This window comes from Hypanus sabinus, chromosome 2, assembly GCF_030144855.1.
Source record: "Hypanus sabinus isolate sHypSab1 chromosome 2, sHypSab1.hap1, whole genome shotgun sequence".
Classification (NCBI taxonomy): Eukaryota; Metazoa; Chordata; class Chondrichthyes; order Myliobatiformes; family Dasyatidae; genus Hypanus; species Hypanus sabinus.
This window is the reverse complement of record NC_082707.1, coordinates 174,052,645-174,077,961: the sequence shown is the minus strand read 5'-3', so window position 1 is coordinate 174,077,961 and position 25,317 is coordinate 174,052,645. Positions and strand designations below refer to the sequence as shown.

Genomic DNA, 25,317 nt, shown 5'->3' with positions numbered 1-25,317 from the left:
GGAATGTGGAAGGAAATTGGAGCACCCAAAGAAAATACTTGCAGTCAGAGACAGAATGTTCTCACTCACACAACAGCACCCAAGATCAGGATTGAATCCAGGTTATTGAAGTTGTGAGGCAACAGCATTGACAGCTGTTCCGCCGGTTGGCTCCTTAAAGTATTGCACTGGACACAATTCTCTCATACACCTAACTACTTTTGCAAATTTAGTTTGTACAAGCTCTAAGAAAAATGGCTTACCGTATATTCCGGAGTATAAGCCAACTCCCCATTTTCAAGGTTAAAAGAGTGCCATTTTCATGTTACCTTTGTATAAGCTGACCCCTTTTGTAGAGGTTTTTGATTTAACCAGAAAAGTTCACAAGATCTCACATGCCGGTACTCAGCTTTGCTGGATCCGGAACCGGGAAATTTTGTGAACCAGTACCTGCTAAGAAAACAGGCCTACACATTGTAGAGCATTATAAGCAAATTCTTAATAAATAAATCAGGGAGGGAAATCTTGGATTAGGTCTCCAATGGTAAAGAATCCTTAGAATTGTAACCCCCGCAAAACTATTTAGCGCCCATCGTAATCTCGTTAAAACATAATATGGGGTGGCGGGATCAATACGTCTACTCAGTATTGAGTTTGCGACCGCCATGTATAAAAGATTAAATTGAATGCGATACGATGCTGGCTTCAAGCTGAAGGTTGTGGATTTTGCTAAAGGAACAAATAATTCTGCAGCTGCTAAGAAGTTTAGTGTAAATGAGAAACAAGTGAGAGAGTGGAGAAAAGCAGAGGACACGCTGAGGGAAATGCCAAAGACAAATGTGCAAACCGCAGGAAAACATACCAGTGGCCAGAACTGGAAGAAAAGTTTTAGAGTGGGTGAATCAGATTCAGATTCAGTTTATTGTCATTTAGAAACCACAAATGCAATGGCGTTAAAAAAAAATGAGACAATGTTCCTCCAGAATGATATCACAAAAGCATATGACAAAACAGACTACACCAGAAAATCCACATAACGTTTGGCAATTCCCAATCCAGAGTCCGGAGAGGCTGCTGTGTATTAATATTGCGCTACCGTCTTAGCACGTTCCCCGGAAAGGAGCTCCATATCGACCAGACAAACAAGACCAAAAACTAAAGCTACAAGACCTGCACAAAACCACATAGTTACAACATATAGTTACAACAGTGCAAACAATAGCATAATTGATTAAAAAAAAAGACTATGGGCACAGTAAAAATAGTCCAAAGATGTTAAAGGACTAGAAGTTCAAAAGAAATCACCACACAGTTTCCACAAGTCCCCAGGGTCCCGACAGATTCGCCATCCCACTCCGGCGGCAGAAGGGAATACCCCTGCTACGGACTTCCACGGTGCCACCAGATTCAGCCTCGCAGATGCAGCACACAACAAAAGCTCCATCGAACCCAGCCTCGCAGACACAGCACACACCGAAAGTGACCTGACCGCAGCGACGCCAAGTCCGTCAAACCAGGTTACAAGAAGCAGGTTGCTTGAAGTTGGTTAAAGAGGTGTGGCGGCGACATCCCAACGGTTTCGGGAAAGAAAAGTCGCTACTTGTCTGGGATGTCTTCAAAGCACACTTGTCAGGTGAGACAAAAGCAGCATTGAAAGCTGAAAATACAGACATTGCAGTCATCCCTGGTGGTTTGGTCTCCATGCTCCAGCCACTAGATGTGAGTTTAAACAAATCACTCAAAGAATTCATGTGACGACAGTGGAAAGAATTTAAGTCAAAAATAGCCAATAAATATAATCTGTCTTCCTTGTATTTGTTTTTTCCAAAGTTGGCACCCTGTGTATAAGTCAACCCCCTAATTTTAGGACCAAAATTTAGGGCCAAATTCTCGGCTTATACACAGGAATTTACGGTAAGTTTCCCTCATTAATTGCACTATCATTGCAACAATTTTATTTTTTTAATATCATCCTTCTCAAGTGATGCTGATGATAGGGTGCTTATTAACCATACCTACCTGCAGTTCTTCCTTTCCATATTCTGAGATCTCCACAGATTCTACCTTGCTTTTCCTTAGCTAATACAACTTTTTGATGATGCCCTTACACATCATAGTTAGGGATATACATCCATTATAAATGTATATTATTGCTTTAGTTGTCAAATACCCTGAAATTTGAACCTTGGTTGTTAACAACCAAATCCTTTAAATCAAGTAGCTAACAGCTATTAAATCAAATCTACTTAATGCTGCATTCATTCACCTGTCTTATTTCAAAGCTTTATGCATCAGGGTCAGTTCTTTTTATTTCAATATTTTTTTTCTTAAAACTAATGTTCATTCCCTTAATACACCTTCCTACTATAGATACCAAAGATGCAGGTATTCCAGCACCAGGTGAGCTAAAACAGGTGTGGAGTCAAAGATAGAAATTGGCTGTCTTGTGATGGCTCATGTGATTTGAACTTTATCCCAGGATCAAATTACAACATGGTTGCAAAGAGTCTGGTTCAGTTTCAGACACCTGCCTGGAAACAGGATGAAGTCAATGGGTGAGCATACCACAGACAGAAGCCAGAGGCAACAATTCTCTAGATAATTCAGATAGTTCAATATCATAGCAAGAGTGGAAGTCTTACTGCAGGGCTTTAAACAAGCAATTCAAGTTCAAGTTCATTGCCATCTGACTGTAACTGTATACAACCAAACAAGTAATGTTCCTTCAGACCACAGTGCATCCACATATATCACACAGCTCATAAAACAAAATTACCATAAGTTAATAAAATACAATTCAGAAATGGGTGCAGTGTGCAACACAGGTAAACAGCTCACTGTCTTAGTGATGAGACCTCAGTGGTGGCAGGATATTCATTAGTTTCACAGCCTGAGGGATGAATCTGTAACCCTGAGTGGCAGTCCTAGTCCTGATGCTCCCATCCTCCCTCCCTTTTGATGGTAATGGATCAAAGATATTGTGAGATGGGTGATAGTGATCCTCAACAATGCTTCAGGCCTTTCGTCTGCATGATCCTGGTTAATATCACACACGGGGAGGGGGGCAAGAAGGGAGACCCTGATGATTCTCTAGGCAGATTTTACTATCCTCTGTAGGGCTTTGCCGTCCAATGCCTTGGGCCTTCTGTACCACACAATGATGTAGCCAGACAAGACACTCAAAAGTACTCCTGTAAAAAGATGTTAGAATAGAGTCAGGGAGCCTTGCATGCCTCAGTTTCCTCTGAAAGTGTATATACTGTTGTGCTTTCTTGACTCATGAGGTGTTGTTGTGGGTCCAGGTTAGACTATCCATTACGTGCACACCAAGGAACCTCATGCTCTTCAAGTCAAAGCCATTGATGTACAAAGGACAGTAGTCAAACTCTGCTCTTCTCAAGTCCCCATCAAACTCAGTTTGTTGTTCTCGCACCACTTGACAAGCCTCTCTATATGCCATTGTTGCTGATGAGGCTAATTAATGTTGTAATCCTCAGTGAACTGGATGGTGCATTTGGAGATGGATCTGACAGTGGAGTCACAAGTCAACAGCAAGAACAGCAGTGGGCTAAGCACACAGCCTGGAGGGCATCAGTGCTCAGCATGATGAAGCTCGAGATGTTGCTGCTGACACAGACCGAGTAGGGTCTTTCCATCAAGAAATCCAAGATCCAGTTACAGACAGGAGTTGAGATCCCACAAGAAAAGTTTATCCACCAGTCTCAGGGGGATAATCATGTTAAATATTGAGCTGAAGTCAATGACCAAGATCCTGGTGTATGAGGCATTGTTTTCTAGGTGGGACAGGGCAGAGTGAAGGGCCAAAGATATGGCATCATCAGTGGACCAGTCTGAGCAGTTGGCAAAATGGAAGGGGTCCAATGTTACAGGAAGGTGCAATTTTATATACCAGCTGCTCAAACCACTTCATGATCGTTGAAGTCAGTGCCATTGGAGTCATTTTTTAGCCCAGTTACCATCGCTCGGGTGGGCAGTTTCAAAGAGATAGTAAAGATATCCTTTAGTATTGTAGTATAAAAGTTGCATTATTTGCTGTGTAACCAAAACTATGTAGTCAGCTTGCTATGCATGTATCCAAAATGAAATCCTAGGAATGTAGAAGACAAAGGTAGCTAAAGAGATGTAGATTAGAACATTGGTCAGTTCTGAGTTTGCTATTTGCTATGCATGTACCCAATTTAGCAGGAGAATGAAATATTAAGAATGTAGAAGACAATGGTGTGTTAATGAAAGGTAGCTAAGAGATGTAGATTAGAACATGATTAAGTCACCAAGTATTAAGAATGTAAACTTGCTATTTGCTAGAGAATGAAATCTTAGGAATGTAAAAGACAATGGTGTGGTAATTAAAGGTAGCTAAAGAGATGTAGATTAGAACATGATTAAGACAATGGGTAGAAACAATAGTGTCAAGATGTACGTGTGGTACGTGTGATACGCAACTATAGCAACTGGACCAGGAGATTGCTATAAAAAATGCTGTGTCCAAAGATCGGTGGGCAATCAGCGACTAGCTCAATGACTATCTCAGTTTTGATTTGCAAATTAAAGTTTAACCCTTCTTGAAGAATCTTATGCGTCTCCTAATCATTTGTGGGGCACAAGAAACCACGACAAAATTGGCGACCGCGGCAGGACCGGAAAGAGACCCGCAGAAAGGAAACGGCAGATTGGGGACGCTTCCCAGTCCTCTAGGGACCCCCACAAGGCTAACAGAATAAAGGGTGCGCCCAAACAAAAGGTAAGTGCTTTTTGCGACAATTTGAACAAAGAATTCTGTTGGCTTTGGGGAGGTCTTGGGAGTCTCAGAAGTGTGGAACCACTGCCGAAGGGTCTCTCCGGTCCAAAGAATCTGGCAGAATTGGGGGCTAACAGAGGAGGCTCAGAGGATTGATCAAGAACACTGCAGTGAGGGTAAGTACAAATAAGTTAATAAGAAGTTAAGTTAAGAAAAAGTCCACGTGGTGTTGGTAAATCCCTGTGGGTACCGCTTCGTATGAAACGAAGGGCTGAACGAGCAGGGAAAGGAAAATAGAATAGAATTAGAGTAGAAAATCCTTGTGGATACCGCCTTAAGAGATAAGGGTCTGAACAGACCAGGTGCAAAGAGCAAGTTCTGTGGGTACCGCTCTGAATAGACATCTGCACGGGCAGAACAGAATAGGAAACAAGGAAAGTCCAATATATAGTTTAAAGCGCTGGTAGATAGACAATAGACTAGGCATAGAATTAGAGTAAATAATATTATCCAGTAGACAAACCGTGAATCTCTAAAATACCTTAAAAAGAGAGAATAACATGACAGGTAAAGGAATGGCAGTAGAGATTCTGAGCAAAAAATTCCCATTAATTAAATATGAGATCACGAAAACTTCAGAAAAATGGGAAAAAAGAACCAATAACCTGGTCACAAAGTGGCCAAGAGACGGAACGTTTGATGTAAGTTTGTGCGAAGAAATGGAGGGACTAATTAAAAATTACAAACCAAAAGATAAAAAGAAGAGGGCAAAAAAGAGAACGAGAAATGGAAGTGCTAAAACTCTTCAGAACGGAGGGAGAAAGGCTGAGGAGGACAGGTAGAATATTGATTACAAGCGAGGAAGACACTCAGGTGCTGGAAAAACAGCCTGTTAGAGAGAGAGGAGGGTACGGTGAGAAGCTGGCTTCAGCTCCGTACCCGGATGCGAAAGAAACAGAAAAACCCCCTCCCTATAATGAAAAAGAAAACCCCTAAGCAATGCCCCCTGCTGACGGGGACAGTAAACATGCAGGGAGAAGTACAAGTTTGGGATAATGAGGAAGAAAAAAGACAATACGAGAAGGAAAAAGCGGTGATATGGAAGGAGATACAGGCAGAAAGGATAAAGGTGGAACAGGTACAGAGAAAAATGGAAGAAGGGATTGAACGGATGAAATACTTGAGAGAGGAAAAGGAATATGAGAAGTATCGGTTATACTGTAGAAATAAACAGACTAGAAATGAAGGTGGCTCATTGGAGGAGCAAGAGTTAAGTGGAGAGAGAGAGGATGTGAGAATTTGTGGGGAAGAGGTAGGAGGCGGAAGCCTAGAAGAGCAGAAGTAGGGGAGCAACTTGCGGAAGCAGAGAGATAGCCAGATAACTTACTGAGAGGGGGTTGCCAGAAGAGATGCGAAAAATACTCCAGGGGTCAACCAAGTATTGAATCAAGACAGAAAGGAAGGACTCCACAGGGAGACCGAGGGAAGAAGAGAACCCCGGAGGCATTTGTGTGGGAGTCAGTAAAGACATACCCTGAGACAGATGGGGAGTCAGGTGAGGAGGAGAGCCAGGGCAGGTGGGAAGAAGGAGGAAGAATGATGCCATTGTTAGTAAAAGGATCAGGACAAGTGCAGTATATCGCTTGGGGATCCCAGGACCTAGAAGGGCTGAAAAACACTCTGCCCAATCTACATGAAGGAGCAGGGAAATGGATTAGAGCCTTTGAAGAAGAAACGGCGGGACGATTATTGGCTATGGGAGATTTGAAGGCACTATTGATAAGGTTGATGGGAACCTCCAAATTTAACGAACTAATGGAAATGGCTGGCATAGTAAACTCGAACGACCCAAGAACTGATGGAGACGGGTTTGACAGAGTGAGGCAGAGGGTATGGCAGGCCCTCAGAAAGCTTTATCCACCAAAGTGGACCCCAAAGCCTTAAAAGGGGATCCACTGAAAACACAGCAGCCTATGTAGAAAACCAATTGAAAAGGTGGAGACTGGAGACTGAGCAAGAGGTGGAGAATAGCTTATTTATGACCTCACTGTTCCGACATAGCATTTTGGATGCAATGCCTCCACATGTAAAATCCAAACTGGAGGAAGTGGTTGGGCTAATGTCAAAGACCTCACAAGAATTTAGAGACCACGTAGTCCATGCGGTTGAGAAATACAGGAAAGACAAAGGTTGGCTGAGCAGCAGAAAGAGGTGCAAAGAAAGTTAATACAAATGCAGCTCGAAGAGCTCAAAAAGAAGGAAAAAGAGAAAAACGAAAAGATGCTGCCAGCAATCATTGGTCCGAGTACAGCCATCGAACTGGACAAAGCTCTGCTATATGGAGGGACCGATCATACTGTAAGTCAAGGGCTGGAAAACTCCATGCCAATAATTGTCTTTGGGGGAGCATTCCCACAAATGCCCTATCAGGAACAGACTAAATTCAAACAGCCCAGACAGGACTGGAAGTTCCAAGGAGGGGGACAGAGAAGCTATGGGCAGAGGGGACCAGTGAGGAAACAGGGGGAAAGAGAGGTAGAGAGATTGTGCTGGGAATGTAATCAGCCAGGTCACATGAGAAGAGATTGTCTGTTTACACCATGGCCTGACACACACCAGCAGGAACCGATAAGAAGGGAACTAAAGTTTAGCCAAGGACCAGCCCCCACAGGCCCAAGCAGACCTGTGAACCCCTATGCGAGGGGTGCCCCAAGAACTTGAGTGGGAAGGGACATTACCCAATGATAACAAGGGAGGCAGACGAGGAACCCATTGTTCAGGTTATGTTAGAAGGGCAACTGACACCAATGATGATAGATACTGGAGCCACGTACACTTGTGTACAGCCACAGTATGCCCTTCACCTTCCCATGTCAGGAAAGTTTATTAAGACGGTAGGGTTCTTGGGGAAAACACAGTTGACACAGTGCATGGCTCCAGTGCGGTTGAGAATGGGAAATAAAGGAATTGTTTTGTCGGTGCTAGTATTTAAAGGAACTCTGATTAATTTGTTAGGCAGAGATACCTTATTGAAACTGGAATTAAAATTAGAATGCAACAGAAATGGGCTGAGTGTGGAAAGAGCAGGGGCTCAATTGATAGTGCGAGAAGACAAGTAGGCTAATGTCTTTTGGATAGGAGACATTGCAGATCAGATTCAGGAAACCTGGGAAAAATGGAAAAAGGGTGTGCATGCTATATTACCCAGGGCTGTAATGCCCAAATCTGAGCTACATTGTACAGTGATTTTTGACGAGACTCAGAACAGGGAGTTAGAGGAGAGATGGCACCTGGAGGTATGTACCCAACAGCACCTGGAAGGGGAGGCTGTGATAATTGGAAAGCAAGGGGCAGCTTTAAAAGTTAAGTGAAACACCTTTTTAGAAAAATGGTACAGGATACCAGAGGCTGCGCCCCACGTAACATTGTTGGTAAACAAGGGATATCAGTCCAAAGACTTAGGACCCTTAGTTAAGAGTGTTGAAAACGTAACAGTGTGGAGGAAAATCACGCCAGAGGTGTGAATATCAAAAGACAACAATTGCATTAAAATAATGGTAAGTGTAGATATGGTAGGGACAGTGAGAGAGGTTGAAGTAACTCCCCAACCACACCTGCCCTTGCTGGGAAAGGAAAGAGGCCAGCTGAAAGATAAAAGGTTAGATGAGTTGCCGTCTATTCTGTGGTCACAGCATGACACGGATGTAGGGAAAATAAAAACAGCTAGTCCGGTGGAAATGAGGCTGAAAAGGGGAGCAATTCCACTTAGGAGATCACAATACCCTCTAAGACAAGCAGAAGAGGGAATAGCATCGACAGTGCAGGGGTTGCTTGAAATAGGGGTGCCTCAAAGAACAAACAGTTCATGTAATACCCCGTTGCTGCCGGTCTTAAAAGCAGATAAATCTAAGTGGAGATTGGTGCATGATTTGCGAGCGGTAAATGATGTGGTAGAGGACTGGCCAGCAGTAGTCCCCAACCCACACACGCTTTTGACTAATGTTCCACCAGAAGCAAGTTACTTTTCAGTGATTGATTTGTGTTCGGCTTTCTTCAGCATTCCTCTAGCCGATCAGTGTCAGTATCTGTTTGCATTTACTTACAGAGGTGCTCAGTATACCTATACCAGAATGCCGCAAGGATTTAAACATTCACCACACGTTTTTAATCAGGTATTGAAGGCAGACCTAGAGGGCATGACATTGGAAAGTACATTGTTACAGTATGTGGATGACCTGTTGATTTGCTCCCACAGAAAGTAACAGTGTGAGCAGGACACTATAACTCTGTTAGAGAAGCTGGCGCACAGAGGACATAAAGTATCCAAAAAGAAACTGCAATTTTGTGTGCAGCAAGTGGAATACTTAGGCAGGGTAATATCCAAGGGAGTGAAGGCGATAGCACCAGATCAGATTGAGGCAATAACTAAGGTCCCCAAACCCCAGACTGTAGGGCAGATGATGACATTTTTGGGAATGGCAGGGTACAGCTCAGATTGGATAGGAGAATATGCTGAGATTGTGGCACCTTTGAGAAAGATAATGAAAGAAGCAGGACATACAAATTTGAAGAACGGCTTACAGTGGAATGGTGAAGCGGAGATAGCTTTCAATACCATTAAGCAGGAATTGCAGTCAGCACCAGCATTAGCTTTGCCTGACTACGAGAAGGTTTTTCATTTGTATGTATCTAACCGACAGGAGGGTTATGTCACAGTGGTTCTAACACAAGAGACAGGCACAGGAAAAGCAAAGCAGCCGATAGCATACTACAGTACGAGACTAGATGAGGTGGCTCAGGGGTATCCACCCTGTTATCAGGGATTGGCGGCGCTGTACTATGCATATGAAAAGGCATCATCTGTAACCCTGGGCTATCCTGTGACTCTGTACACACACCACAAAGTAGCAGAATTGCTGGAAAGAGGGAAATTTGTGTTGACTCCAGCCAGGATAGCAGCATATCAGATGCTATTGACATTTCCTGACATAACTATACAGAGATGCACTACCAGTAATATAGCCGATTTTGTCCCTTTGGGCTATGAAGGAGAACCCCATGATTGTGTAGGGAAGATGATGGCATTTGCCAAATTGAGAGCAGATTTACGGTCAGAACCACTAGAGGATGCAGATAAAAAGGTTCTGTTCGTAGATCGCTCTTGTTATAGGGACTATGATGGAAATCATGCAGGGTTCTCAGTAGTACAGAAGGATCAGTCAAGCTATAAGATTATTAGGATGGAGTCCTGTCCCCAACCATGTTCCGCTCAACTAGCGGAAATCAAAGCCCTGACAGCTGCGTGTGAAATGATGGAAGGTGAGAAAGTAGACATCTATACTGATTCGGCATATGCCCATGGAGTATGCCATTTGTTCAGGGCAGTGTGGAAGCAGAGAGGTTTTCAAAAAAAGTAATGGAGATCCCATAAATCATTTGTGGGGCACGAGAAACCACAACATTAGCTGGGCAGCAAAATCCCTCAGCACCTGACCAGGTATGTTGACTGGCCCCACAGCTTTGTCTGGATTTAACCCTGGCTAGGATCCCCCTTACAGTGGCTGTGGCCAGACAGGGTGCCTGTTCCTCAGGGAGGAGAGGGTGCTTTCCTCAATGTCACATCATTAATTGCATCAAATCATGCATGAAAGGATGAGTGCCCGTCAGGGAGGGGTTGCCGTCATTGACGTGCAGGGTAGAAACACATACATCTACTTAGGAGATGAGAACAGGTCAAGTACTTAAGATGAAAGGGAGGTTGAAGATAGTGGTTTGCATAGAGGCAGCAAGCAGCTTAACTGAAGAAAACAATGGCAAGAAATCTACAGGATAGAGAAGGGCTGTGGCATTTTCCCCTTCAGTCAAGAAGAGAAGCTGGGTTATTAGTAGTTTCGTTGTGCAATCTCACAGGATCAGGAAAAAGATCACATGAACAAAGTAAAGCCAGAGAAACATATAGGGAAATGGCAGAGAACCTAAAAAATGTTCACCTAACCATTAGACCTTTGGATTAACTGAGGTACAATAAGATTATTGTCCATCATATCCAACAATAACAGGAGACCTGTGCAGGAAGAGTCTTTAAAGTAGAAAAGCATTTGCACTGGGGAATTTCCATTCTCTTGACCTCGGAGGTCCAGGTCCACTGGTACGAGCAGTCGTCACAAACTGGGGTCTTTCTTGGTTGTAGTAGATGGCCACAACTTCTTCTGTGCCTTGTCATGTCCTTCACCCTCCCAGCCACTGGATCTCACTGTTGATCTCATCCGTCCAGTCTCCCGGAGATGACTTCACATTCTAGGAAAGGCATTTCCCTATATAATCATAGGTGATTATATTACTATGATTATAGGAGCAATATAATCATAATGAAACAGATCAGGCGTCAGCTGCTTTTGTGTTAAATGATACATTATAAATACAATTTGCTTCCATTCTGGCTTCACAGCAAGTCACAAACTCAAAAAAGTACAGAGATAATAGAATGGCCTTAAATGCAATTCAAATATTTGACTAAAAGTTACAGTCTGAAAGTAGCACTGTTGTCACTGCCTGAAAAACAGCAACCTATTCAAGAGCCAAACAATTCAAATAAAACTTTAATTCAGTTTCAAGTGTCATGGTATTTAAGAGACTTAGAAATCCAGAAGATACCTATTCAACCCCACCCCCCAACTCAAACATTCAAGATTACTAAATTTGCTGATGACATTTATTAAGGTGTTTGGGCATATAGAAAATGTAATGTTACTTAGAAGAAAACAGCTCAATAAAGGCTCCAAGAATACACAAAGGTTTTTATGTTACATGCAAGTACAAATTTTGACATGATCCCTTACCTCATACACATTGCTAACCAATTTAATTGAACTTTTTACCATATCCAGAAAAAAAAGAATCACTGCAATGTTTCTTTGAGGTGCTTTTAAAACAAGAGCTATCAGACCACACTGAAAACTAGCTGCAAGCTTCCAGCAATAATTTTCCTATCTCGATTAAGTGTCTAAAAAAGGTTTGTGAAAAAAGAATTAAGTCCTTGGATCGCTGTAAGACATAAATTATACCATAAATTATGCCCATTCAACACAACATTAAAACTCCAAACACAAGAAACAATGTTATGAGATCTCATTCATTGGCTCCATGTAAAATATTCTTTTCAATGTGAAATTTGCCATTGAGCTTCTGATGATGAACATAACAAATGAGATCTGCAGCACTGAATAAGCATAGCTAATCAGATTTAGAAGTACACAATCGAACTATATTTATGAAATGAAGCTACACAATCCGGTCCAGTTCAACACCAGCCATCAGTAAAAAGAATGCAAATTAAATTAGACCAATAAAGCAATCAGAAAATATAATCAAAATGTTTTAAGAGTTTTCACTCTTAATTATCAAAATTATCAAAAACTGAATTTATAGGATTACTCTCCATAGCAGCAATTGCTTGTCTTCCCCCCCCCCCCCCCAAAAGCATGGAACACAAAATAACAGAAAATGTAATCACATTTAGAAGTTGTCATGAAAGCATCACCAACTATGGATATTATTGGTTGCAACAGGAGCAGAAAGCAGAGTCCAGATTAGATCAACTGAATGCCAGTATCTGTCCACACAGAAGGGATCATCAGTACATGCCTACTGAAACCAAGTATTTGTAGAAAATAAAAATCTGATACTTAAAGCATGCAAGTATCAATTAAAATAGGAAGATGAATGTTTCTTTTAAATGTCTGCACTCTCTCTCCATGAAAGAGTGTCTTTTCAAATCAAAGTAAAATTATTAGCATATTAGCATCAGTTGTAAGGAAATGCAAACCTCCGATGAAATTAAACAGAAAGTCTTAGGAGGTGCCTGGCCAATTGGGCATTTTCAGCACTTTGTTTTATTTAACATTTCTGGTAACTACAGCATTTTGATTTCAATTACACATGGTTTTCCATTACACACACCACTACTCCAATCATTCCTTTCTCAAAGAAATTGTTTATGTTCAAGATTACATCTGTACAAGTAAATGATGAATGAAAAAAAACGCCTGCCTGCTTTGTTTTCGCAGATTTTTTAAAAACTCTGTATCCTTTCAGAGATTTAGTGACTAGAACCTTCTGGTGTGAAGATGTAGCCCTACCTATCAAAATACAATTGAGGTTCAGAAAGAAAACAATTTTTCAGAAGACATACTCCATCTGAATCATGCCCATAAGCCCCTGCTCGTTATTGAAGTTAAAAATTAATCTGCCAACATTAACAAAACAACTGTGAGATTCTACGTCTAACTTCAATATTTAACAAGGATATTTCTGATAACTAAATATAAATATAACTAAATGAATGCAGCCCCTCAGAATTTCAAATTGACATAGTTTACAAAACTTATAGGACAACATTAGTGAAACAAAGTCACTGCGTCTGATATGAACAGATTAATTAATCCATAAAAATATCTTGGATGTCAACACACAAATTTGTACTTTTTCAGAATTATAAAGAAAACGTACTCTGGGTAAGTGCTAAAAATCATATTCAATACATATTCAAAAATGATCACTCGAATTCCACTTATGCTCCACACTGAAAACCTGAATTTAGGATTTGACAAGAGCTTGGGCCTTCAAATATAAACATTGAAAGCAAAGTAGCGGCAATGCATGCAACATGATAAATAACATTAAATTCATATAAATATAAACTGTCCAATTAGATAAATGGATACTGCTGAAAACTTTGGAGCCAAGAGTCTCACAAGACAGAGCAAGAAACAGTTCCAACCAAAAGTTTGAAAAAATGTCAAAGGATAAAAATGAACTAAAGCAGGACAAGTAAGAAGAAATTCTTTCTTACTGAAGGATTTGATTATTCGTTTTGGGAATCATTTCAAGTCATTTGATACATCCTCCCATCTCGAAAGAGCCATATAATTCAGTCATATACCCTCCATTACTCCGGAAAGTAGCTTTCAAATACATCTTTGATTATATTGAATCTACCTTTCAGGTAATGCTTTCCAAAGGTTAAAACCCCTGAAATATTATGTTGCACGAGTTTCCTCAAACTCATCAACTAACCTCGTTTTTTCAGCAAGTATTTTAAATCATCCCAAATAACAGAGAAAACAATTGTCATTCTTCCGAAAGTATCATTTCAGATATACCTTAAACATTCATATTGTTTCAAATCAGCAAAAGATGAAGGTAGGACTTGTTTTTTTGTGTACAACAAAATTTGATAGAGATATGCAAAAGACTTTCCCAGAAAGTAATGGAGGCAAAATTTTAAAAAACCAAGGATCTTGAAAAATAAAATGGATTCAGTTTTATGATTTTTCAGGATAAATTAACCATGTAATCTTTTATTCTCAACCTCATTTGTTATTTCCCTATTTTAAAAAAATAAATTTTGTCGCAAAATCTTTCATAAATTTATAATTAATCTGGATCAAACTAATCACAGCAGATTATGATCTAGCTGCAAAGTTGTGTGCTGGAAATTCTGACATGTTCACAATCAACATAGGTTTACATTGTTCCAGTAAATCTTTAAGCTATCAAAAGTAATTTCAACAATTTGAAATTCAAAATACCTCACGTTTGTTTGCACTGCAGCTCTACCGTATTTGTGTAACTTTTTACAGAACATTTAGAAAATATCTATTTGCTTAAAAAAAATAAAACGCCTAAGATGTTCCAGTGAAAAAGGCATTACCTTGGGCATGAATAATTATGGATCCTTGTTAAAACACAACAATCTGGTGATTTGTTTTAGTACATATTTAATCTCTTTCTGTGCATACAAACAGGACAACTAGTAATTTCGTGTAATTTTTTTCCTCGACTGGAAAAAAAAGCAAATCTAAGACGTACGTATATTTCACATGGTGGCAATTTTTTGAAGAACACAGCAGTACTGATTCTAACAAACGAAGTAGTAAGACGAACTATTCAGAAAAACAGAGTTTAAACGAAAGCAGAATATAGTCAACTTTGCTCGGAAAAGCGGCAACGCAATCGAAAAATACTTGTTTCTATACATCTTGGAAACGGGGTGGGGTGGGGTGGGGCGGGGGAAGAAGGGTTAAATTCGGGCGAGGGGAATGCAGTAACAGGTGCGACCTTTAAAGAGTGTTTACTGGGAGTGCACAAGCACCGCCAAGCACGCAAACAATGTGATGGCTAAACAACAGGACTCACATCGGTCAGGAAGTGTTGTGCACAGTCTCTGGCAACTCACTCCGAGTGTCATATGAAGTTCAAAACACCCGACACCGGACAATAAAGTTTAAAAAAAAAGAGGCAACTGTTAGAAAGACAACGAAGCTCCCTCGGCCTGGGGTCACCTCCGACCGAGCGCAACCCCTACCTATGGTAAAAGGCCACAGGAGCAGCAGCAGCGGCCGTTCACCTTCGTCAGGCGGCGGCGGCGGCAGAAGAAGCTGCTGCCGTGGCCGCGTCCTCCTGGCCCCTCTCTCCACTTACCCGACAACCGGGCTCCTCACCCTCCCGGGGGTTATTGTCCCTCCGCCCCGAGCGCGCGCCCTTCCGCCTTCCCTCCCTCCCTCCCTCCGCAATCCTTCCGCCGCACTACTTTCAGTCCCCCCCCCCCCCCCGCGCTCCCGGCCGCCGACGCTCGTCACCCCGACCGGGGTGGGAGCGGGAAAGAGCGCCGGTGACTCGGTGGGTTGCTCCTCCGAAATGCGCTGCTTTATTTTAAAATGACGGATAATGCCTCTCCCTCGCTATTTTTTTTTAACTACCGGTGTTAATCCCAGCCTTCTTAGGTGGGAAGTGATACTGAGGTGCCTGTGATGTGAAAGGTCCATTACATCAGGCACCTGGAATGTTATGTGCAGAGAGAATGCATGGCATGGGACAGCTGGCCGCAGCGCTGTGCTTGAAATCGAGCTGCTGTCGCAAACAGATTTAGCTCGTTTTATTTAATTGCTCTTCTGCTCGTTCCACCTACTCCATTGCTGGTGCATATCAGTTTAACTTTAGGTTGGAAGATGTAAACGGTTCATTGTCTCTCCCCCCCCCCCCCCACACACACACCCTGGATTCTTCGCTGCAGATTACTTCGGAATTCATTCTTCAACTGTTTTGTACTTTTATAACTCCAGTGCATGTGGTGGGAAAGCAGTGTCTGTGTAAACCGAGCGTCCAAGGATGCATGAAACAAAAGAAAGTTAGAGTTATATTCCAAGGCTTTTAATAAAATAGTAGGTAAGAGATTTAGTAAGCTATTTAATGCACTGGAGGGATTTGATTGAATGGAGGAATTAGGGCAGTGACGGAAGCAGATTCCAGTATGCCGAGTTGTAAATTTATATCAAATTCCGAGTCTTTGCTTTTCGCTTTGAACTCAGCAGATGTATTACGGTCCAATCTTGTTATCTTGGAATTTACTGTTACAGTGCTGAGTCAGTTTCATTGCACTGACAGTGTGCGTACATTCTCAATATCAGATAGCTGGATAAGCAAACGTGAGAAATGTAGGAGTTATACAGTCATTCAAGGAAACTTTAACTTACATACAGACTGGACAAACCAGGTGAATTCATCTTCTGACTAATTGCAGCAGATGTCTGATTAATAATGATATTTTTTGATCGTTTATTTTTCATGACTGTTTCTGCGCTTTGGTTGAACACCCAGACTGGGTGTTCTTTCATCGATTCTGTTCTGGTTATTATTTTATAGATTTAGTGAGTATGCCCACAAGAAAATGAATCCCAGGGTTGTGTGTGTTGACACATATGTACTCTGATAATAAATATACCTTGAACTTTGACAATTTGAGACACTTTTCCAGATCAACATGTTGAAGAACAAACTAAGGGAAAGTCCAGCTTTGATCTACTTCAGTTTAATGAGACAAGGCAGATTAATAATCTTGGGTTAGAGAGTGTTAAATCAGTGTTGAAAGAGATGCAGTGCAAAGTAAACTGAAGTATTCAATCTAAACAAAAGGAACTATAGAAATATGAGAGGAGAGTTGGCTTGCAACTCCTCAGATAATCAACAATTCACATTCTTTTGAAGCAATTCCTGGACAATACTCATAGCCACTTGCAACAAAAGATAGTAACCTTGATATTTAATAGAAATGCTATCTTGCTGGAAATCCAAGCAACACACACAAACTGCTGGAGGAATTCAGCAGGCCAGGTAGCATCTATGGAAAAAAAAGTATATCTGAATACTTTGACTACAGGAGCAGATCAAAGGCTAGATGTTCAGTGGTAAATATCCCACCTCTTATGTCTCCAAAGCTTTTTTTCTACCATCTACAAGTTATAGAAGGGATGTGATGTATTATTCTCAATTTTCCAGTATGTGTGCAGCTCAAATAACACTCAACCTTTGACACCCTGAAGGACATTGCAACCTGCTTGACGGGGACACGTTCACCACCGTTATGAATCAAATCTATTGATACTGGAGCGCATGGCTACATGGTGTGTGCTAGCCACAAAATATACTTCCAATACTTAGAGAAAATTTTTCTACAGTGTCTCTCAAAAGATGTGACCTCTGCTAGTAGAAGGACAAAGGCAGCAAATGCATGGGAATTCCTCCACGACAAAACCTTCCCCATCTTTAGATTGAAATACATTTTTTGTCCTTTATCACTGATCAGAAACATGGGGCTTTTTGCTTAAGAGCAAAATTAAAATATTCTTACAGTAACATTTTTAGAAGATGGCTGAGCACCACCTTCTAAAGGGCAATAATGCATGGGCATTAAATTATGGTTTTGTCAGACCCTGAAAGAAGTTTTTAAACTTTCTCAGGTAACTAGCTGGGCATAAAATGCACATCCAAATTCCCCCTCTTCTTTGTCATTTTCCTTCTAATCCTCGGTTACTCATCACCTTGCTGATGGCAAGGGCTGTCTCCGATTCTGGCAATTTCATGCAGCATGGAACAGACCACCATTCAATTTAGCAATCGTTCTGCTGGAGAGTTTCTCTGGGGCATGGGAGTTTTATTTCAGTATACCAATATTCATTCTATTTTAGTTTGCAGCGTGGTTTTCAACATTTGCATCCTGTACATTTAGAAGAGGATTGGTCTGGTGTAATCAATCACGTTATCAAAGAATAGTATTTACAATCTCCCCCAAGCCACAGTTTTAGTAATGCATGTGGTGAACTACATATACCTGTCTGGACACACCCCTCTGCTGACTGCTCCTGTGGCTCCTCCTCTCAGACCCCTGTATAAAGGCGATTGGAGGCACTGCTCCTCCCTCAGTCTCCAAGATGTTGTGGTCACGTTTGCAGCTAATAAAAGCCTATCTTTTGCCTCCCGTCTCCGAGAGTTATTGATGGTGCATCAATGCACCAACTAATTAACCTGCAGGCTTTGGTGCTCATGGTTATAACAAGGTTTGAGAAAGGAGAATCCTACCTGGCTGTGGTTTATGACAGTCGTAATGCAATGGCTGAAAAATGTATGCAAACATTTGCAACATACGCTGGAGAAAGCTGCATTCACAACAAGATTGCATGTTCCACTGCTGGTAGTCCTGGAAAAAGAGAATGACTCCTTTTCAATGCAGAACTTCCATGACTTTCTTCAACAAACTTCCAAGATTAAATATCTGAAAGATTAGCTTTATTTGTACATCGAAACATGCATAGTTTGCATCAATGACCAACCCAGTCCAAGGATGTGCTGGGTGCAGCCAGCAAGTGTTCTCATGCTTCCACGCCAGCATAGCATGTCCAAGCTTACTAACCCTAACATGAAAGTTGTTGGAATGGGGAAGGAAACTGAAGCACCAGAGGAAACACATGTCATCACAGGGAGAACTTGCAAACTCCTTACAGGACAGCAATTAAACCCTGTTCTTCTGGTCTCTGGCACCTAAAGAATTATGCTAACCGCCATGCTGCCATGCTATGCAGTATGTTGAGAGACGTTGCAAAAATTTCTCTTTTTTCATATAACCTCATCGTCATTTCATTTGCAACTTTTTTTATTGATTTAAAAGAATAAAGATAAATACAAGTCAGAGGAGAAGTTATCTCAAATATATATTTCAATAATAGTACAAAGAAAGGAATATACACTGTCAAAATCATATATAGTATTAAGCTAATATAAAGAGCAAAAAGGAACCACATCTCCTCTTAACAATTCATAGGAAAAAAAGACTCAAAATTTCTGGTTTTGAGGGAAAAAAACACTAAATTAACCTAAAACAAAAAACAAAGGTGACTGGGCAATCCATTTTGAGGATACAGTTTTAAAAAAATCCTTCCAGTCAAATCTAAAACTTGGCGGAAAAAAAAAACTTAAAAAGTAAAAAGAATTAGATCATATGAAAATATTGAATAAAAGATCGCCAAGTTTGCTCAAATTTAAAAGATGTATCAAACGCCCGACTCCTAATTTTCTCCAAGCTTAAACACGACATAATGGAGGAGAGCCAGAAAAAAACAGTAGGTGGATTGGGATCCTTCCAATACAATAGAATAGCTCTCCAAGCCAACAAAGTTGAGGAAGCTACCATGTTCCTGCTTCCATTGGAATAATCCCAAAGATTGCTGTAAGTGTATTAGGTTGTCAGTCCAAACCTATGATGTAATAACATTCTAAAAACATCTCTCCAAAAATTATTTAACTTTATGCAGGATCAAAACATATGAGTTAAGGTAGCTACCTCAGTGTTGCATCTATCACAGGTGGGATTTATATTAGAAGAAATATGTGCTAGTTTATCTTTTTTTTAAACTTTTTTTTATTGCATTTTTAAATAGTTACAAAGTAAAGTATGAAAAAACAATGTATATAACCCTTACCCCCTCCCCTTAACCCCTCCCCCTTAACTGCCCTATAGAAAAAAAAGAGAAAGAAAGAAAAAAAAAGAAAGAAAGAAAGAGTGCCTGGTTGTTGGAAGATCTCCACATGCTCCATGGAATTCGTAATAACTTTAATATGTATATTTATTTCTTTCCCCTAATAACCAATTGTTTCATCTTCAGAGCATCTATATATTTAATCCTGTCTTTTGTAAATAAGGGCTCCAAATTTTCAGAAATGTTTCATATTTATCTCTTAAATTATAAGTAATATTTTCTAATGGAATACAACCATAGATTTCTTTCTTCCAAGAGTCTATACTTAAATGTGTATCCGATTTCCAAGTAACTGCAATAGCTTTTTTGGCTACTGCCGGTGCAATTTTTATAAATTCTTTCTGATACTTATTTAGTTTGAGTTTCGGTTTTATCCCTTCAATATCACCTAGTAAAAATAATATTGGATTATGAGGAAATTGTGTTCCTGTAATTTGTTCCAGTAAAAGTCTTAAACTTGTCCAAAAAGGTTGAATTTTAGAGCAAGACCATGTCGAATGTAAAAAAGTACCAGTTTCCTGGTTACATCGGAAACACTGATCCGATAAATTTGGATTTAATTTTTTTATTTTTTGTGGTGTAATATATAATTGATGTAAAAAATTATACTGCACTAATCTTAACCGAACATTTATTGTATTTGTCATACTATCAAGACATAGTCTTGACCAATTTGTTTCTTCAATTTTAATATTCAAATCCCTTTCCCATTTTTGTCTTGACTTATGGACTCCTTGTTTAATTACCTGTCTTTGAATCAAATTATACATACAAGATATAAATTTTTTAATATTTCCTTTTTGAATTAAAATTTCTATTTCATTAGATTTCGGCAATAACATTGTTTGACCTAATTTTTCTCTTAAATAAGCCCTTAATTGAAAGTAACAAAATAAAGTGTTATTTGATATTTTATATTTATTCTTTAATTGATCAAATGACATTAATATACCTCCTTCAAAACAATTCCCTATATATCTAATCCCATTTTGAATCCAATTATATAAAAGTTGATTGTCCATTGTGAAAGGAATAAGTCTATTTTGAATTAAAGATCTGTTTGCTAATAAAGATTTTTTTGTCTCATCATCAACATTTATCTTATTCCATAAATCAATCAAATGTTTTAATATAGGAGATTCTTTCTTTTCCCGTATCCATTTAGATTCCAATTTGTATATAAAATCTTCTGGTACGTTTTCTCCTATTTTATCTAATTCTATTCTAATCCATGCCGGTTTATCTTTCTCGAAAAAAGATGCAATAAATCTAAGTTGATTTGCTTTATAATAATTCTTAAAATTTGGAAGTTGTAATCCTCCTAGATCAAATTTCCATGTCAATTTTTCCAACGATATTCTTGACATCTTACCTTTCCAGAGGAATTTCCTCACATATTTGTTTAACTCTTGAAAAAACTTCTGGGGTAATTGTATTGGTAATGATTGAAATAAATATTGTAATCTAGGGAATATATTCATTTTTATAGTATTTACTCTACCTACTAATGTTATTGGTAATGCCATCCATTTTTCAAGATCTTCCTGAATTTTTTTCAAAAGTGGTAAATAATTTAATTTGTATAAGTTTTTTATATCATTATCAACTCTTATACCTAAATATTTTATACCATTTGCTGGCCATCTAAATTGAGTTATTAATCGACATTGATTATAATCTCCTTTAGTAAGAGGTAAAATTTCACTTTTATCCCAATTTATTTTATAACCCGATATTTTCCCATATTCTTCTAGTCTATAAGATAATTTGCGTAGTGAATGTAATGGATCTGTTAAATAAAGTAGAACATCATCAGCAAATAAGTTAATCTTGTATTCTTCCTGATTAACTCTAAAACCCTTAATATCTGGGTCCATTCTAATTAATTCAGCTAGTGGTTCTATTGCCAACACAAATAAAGCAGGTGATAGTGGGCAACCTTCCCTAGTTGATCTTGTTAACTGAAATGATGTTGAAATTTGACCATTTGTCACTACTTTAGCTTTGGGATTAGTATTTAAGGTTTTAATCCATTTTATAAATGATGTTCCTAGTCCATATTTTTCCAATACCTTAAATAAAAAATCCCATTCCAATCTATCAAATGCTTTTTCTGCATCTAAAGCAACTGCCACACTCATTTCCTCCCTCTTTTGTGCTAAATGGATTATACTAAATAACCGAGTTACATTATCTGCCGATTGTCTATTTTTGATAAATCCTGTTTGATCCATATGCACTAATTTTGGTAAGCATTTAGATAATCTATTAGATAAGATTTTTGCTATTATTTTATAATCGGTGTTTAATAAAGAAATAGGTCTATATGATGTTGGTTTTAAAAGGTCTCTATCTTTTTTTGGCAATACTATTAAAATAGCTGTTGAAAAAGATTCTGGAAGTTTATGCATTCTTTCCGCTTGATATATTAACTCCATAAAAGGAGGAATTAATAAATCTTTAAACTTTTTATAAAATTCAGGTGGAAAACCATCTTCTCCTGGAGATTTATTACTTTGAAGTGATCCCAAAGCTTCTTCAACTTCCTTCAATGTAAAAGACATACCTAATCCCTTCTGTTCTTCTGTATTTAATTTTGGAAGAGTTATTTGTGATAAAAATTCTTCTATCTTAACGTCATCATTCTTTGATTCTGATTTATACAACTCAGAATAAAAATTCTTACAAGCCTCATTAATTTCTAGAGGTTTATAAGTAATTTCATTCACTTTTGTTCGAATTGCATTTATTGTTTTAGAAATCTGATCTGTTTTTAACTGCCATGCAAGAACTTTATGTGATCTTTCACCTAATTCATAATATCTCTGTTTAGTTCTCATAATTGCTTTTTCTGTTCGATATGTCTGAAGTGTATTATATTTTAACTTCTTATTAATAAGTTGTCTTCGTTTTTCTTCTGTCATATTTCTTTGAGATTCTTTTTCTAATTTTATAATCTCTTTTTCCAATTGATCTATTTCTATCATATATTCCTTCTTAATTTTAGAAGTATAACTTATTATCTGGCCTCTCAAATATGCTTTCATTGCTTCCCACAATATAAATTTATCATCAACTGAATGTAAATTTGTATTTAAAAAGAACTGAATCTGCTTTTTCATAAAATCACAAAAATCTTGACGTTTTAGTAGAATTGAATTAAATCTCCATCTATAAATTGATTCCTCTTTATCTATCATTATCATTGTCATTATTAAAGGAGAGTGATCAGACAATATTCTTGCTTTATATTCCACGTTTTTCACTCTATCTTATTTGTTGATAATAGGAAAAAATCTATCCTTGAATATGTTTTATGTCTATTTGAATAAAATGAATAATCCCTTTCTTTTGGATTGATTCTTCTCCATATATCAATCAAATTTAAATCTTTCATCAATGATAGAGTTAATTTTGCTACTTTTGATTTTGTAATAGCCTTTGTTGATCTATCTAAAACTGGATCTAAACAAAAATTAAAATCTCCACCTATTAATATTTTATCATGTGCATTAGCCAAATTCAAAAAGACCTCCTGTATAAATTTTACATCATTTTTATTTGGTGCATAAATATTCATAAGAGTCCATAGTTCTGAAAAAATTTGACAATGTATAATTAAATATCTTCCTGCCGAATTAATTAATACATTTTGTATTTTAATTGGTAAATTTTTATTAACCAAAATTGCAACTCCTCTTGCCTTTGAGTTAAATGAAGCTGCAATAACATTTCCAACCCAGTCTCTTTTTAATTTCTGATGTTCTATATCCGTTAAATGAATTTCTTGTAAGAAAGCTATATCTATTTTCATTTTTTTAATATATGTTAAAATTCTTTTTCTTTTTATTGGTCCATTAAGCCCATTAACATTAAAACTTAAAAAATTGAATAAATTAGTCATTATTTTTATTTATGTTACTCCAATCTATAATAATACCTAATCTTTCAACTTTCATTGTATCCTGGGAAATCTTTTTAGAAGTCTCCATGTTGCTATGTGTGTCCCCACCAATCATCCAGACAAAAGAATAGAAAAATAGAAAATAAAGAAAAAAACAAAATACCCCCCTACTAATGTTGTGAAAGAAAAGAAACACAACATTACCCCCCTCTATTGTACGGGTCATGGCAATCGCCATGATTACACACGTGAATCCCGTAGTAACCGATTCAAAGTTCCCCAGCCCCCCGCAACATAAAAAGTATATATATATAAAAAAACATACTATTCTCAATTAATATTTCTAAAATTTTACTTTTCTCCCTTATATCGTCCTTAAATGTCCATCAGTTCCATTTGCTTTCTCTGTCTTCGTCTTTAACCATTACATTTAGAAATCTCTACGTTTAATTAACGAAGAGATGGAAGTTTTTGTGCAAACATCTCCGCATCTTGATAATCAGAAAAAAATCTTTTTCCTTCCTCCAAAAAAATTATCAGTGTTGCTGGGTGACGCATTAAAAACTTATAACCTTTTTCCCACAAAACATTTTTAGCTGGATTAAATTCTTTCTTTCTCTTCAAAAGGTTATAACTTATATCAGGATAAAAAAGAACTGGTTTCTCTGCTATCATCAACGGACCTTTTCTTCTTTTAGCACCCTGGGCAGCCGCCCTCAAAATCTTTTCTTTATCCTGGTATCTTAAACATCTTATCAAAATTGATCGCGGATTTTGATCATCTTGAGATCTTGGTCTTAAGGCTCTGTGCACCCTTTCAATCTCAATTAAAGTTTCTTCTCCCATTTCCAATTTTTCAGGAATCCATTTTTGAAAAAAATTTATTGGGTCTTCTCCTTCGGTACCTTCTTTAAGTCCAACAATTTTAATATTGTTGAGTCTACTAAAATTTTCAAGCTTATCAATTTTTCCCACGAGTTGTTTTCTTTCTGATGTCCAGGCATCATTATCATCTTCCATCCTCTTCATTCTTCCATCCATTTCTTCCATTTTGACGTCCAAATCTGTAATTTTCTTTTCCATTTTTTCCTGTTTCTTTGTCATTTTATCAAACATAGCCTCCATATTTGTTATTTTTTCTTTAATTACTTTTTGGTTACTTTAAATTACTTTTAATGCATTTAATTTTTCTAATTTATGCATTATTTGCCTCAAAGTCTTTTTTGTATTTTCAGAGGAACTTTCATCTTCTTCTTCTTCTTCTTCTCCATCTTTGTCTGATTTTTCCAGAGAGTCCGGCTGTCTCTCAGACTCACTTTCACTGTCGGTTTCAGTCATTGCTGGGTTTTGTAGTTCTAGTTGCTCTCTTTTGCGCATGCTCGTTCCTTTACGCTTGCGCAGTTCTCGTTGATCTTTTCCTTTAGAAATGGCCGATGCTGCCGCGGTCTCCTTTTCTGTTTCACCGGTGGTGTGTTGTACCTGAGTCTGCGGTTCTTCAGTAGAAGTAGGCCTTGATTCTGTTCCAACTTGAGCGGTCTTCGCGGTAGCAGTTTTCTTCGTCCTCTGTTTATGAGGCATAGCTTAAAACAATCCGGAGTAGTTTATAAGTAACCTTAAAAAAGTATTAATTAACTTTTCTTCACGTAAACATTAATTTATTAACTTTTTTACGGGAGGGCTGGGTTCCAGCGTCTCAATCCTACGTCATCACGTGACGTCCCCCGCTAGTTTATCTTTTGACATTTGCACCCTGTGTACTACCTTGAACTGAATCAAGGAGAGACGGGCGCAGATAGATGAATTGT

The 25,317-nt window shown here is 38.5% G+C and overlaps 1 protein-coding gene across 4 annotated transcripts in view; it reads right to left on the bottom strand.

Annotated features, from left to right (window-relative positions):
- The window catches only part of ptpn21 (protein tyrosine phosphatase non-receptor type 21), a 79,377-nt gene extending 64,085 nt beyond the window's left edge, over positions 1-15,292 (bottom strand). Inside the window, exon 1 of one of the 4 annotated variants that reach the window (XM_059959671.1) lies at positions 15,221-15,292. The gene's annotated coding sequence lies outside the window, so the exon portion shown is untranslated. Of the gene's footprint in view, positions 1-14,935 lie in introns of all 4 variants that reach the window. The other 3 variants (XM_059959680.1, XM_059959679.1, XM_059959663.1) reach the window with 3 other exon arrangements.
- Between the last annotated feature and the right edge of the window lie 10,025 nt (positions 15,293-25,317).